This window comes from Balearica regulorum, chromosome Z (genome assembly GCF_011004875.1).
Source record: "Balearica regulorum gibbericeps isolate bBalReg1 chromosome Z, bBalReg1.pri, whole genome shotgun sequence".
In the NCBI taxonomy this organism is placed as follows: Eukaryota; Metazoa; Chordata; class Aves; order Gruiformes; family Gruidae; genus Balearica; species Balearica regulorum.
The window spans coordinates 16,960,575-16,961,411 of NC_046220.1; positions in this window are offsets into that span (position 1 = coordinate 16,960,575).

Below are 837 nucleotides of genomic sequence, written 5' to 3' on the forward strand. Positions count from 1 at the left end.
ACAGCTTTCACAGTAAAAGGCATGGACTGGAGTGGAACATGAAGCAGTGCTTAAAAAGTTGCTTTGCTTTTAATGCTACTTAACACTGTTTAAAAAAGCACCACAAGTCTCATTGACTAGGGTTTAGGTAATTTAATTTTTGGACTCTGAGTCAGGTTCCTGTACAAGGTGGTTTGTTTTCTTCACAGTTCAGTGTTTCAAGACACAATTTTTCTAAATGTACTTCCTACTACACTATCAAGTGCATAAAGTGAACTTGAAGATATATTTGATCTTGGTTCCAGATGTATTGAAGATTGAGCTCATTGAAGATATGTAGAATCAGCAAGTGCTTTCAAGTGTACAACTTTAACGATGTTTCATAACTGTGACTGTAGCAATTTCTGGTTTTCTGAGAGAAGTCTGGGATCTGGGTGAGGAAGATGGACTTACACACACTAATGTCTAGATTTTGTTGCAATTGTAGATCAGCTCTGACAGGAACGCTGTAGAATTAGTGTCTTTAGAGACTTCAGATGCCAATTTATGAGACAGGACATCAGGGTAAATGCTAATCACCATCTAAATTAAGTCTTCACCCATCTTACAGGGCACTGCTTTGTCCCCCTTGGGTCTTGTTCAGTTAAGCAACACATAGAAAGATGACCATTCTGCAACTTCAGCAACAGCAACTTGACGAACATGCAGTGATAGAAGAGAGCAGTGCTACCATTTTAATCCAGAAGATGCCTCCTGCAAGAGGGCTCTGTGAAGCCCTACTGTTTTTCTCAGACTGATACAGAAGCATTCTCTATTAAAGATGGATTTACAAGATGCAATATCATCCTTACAGAAATG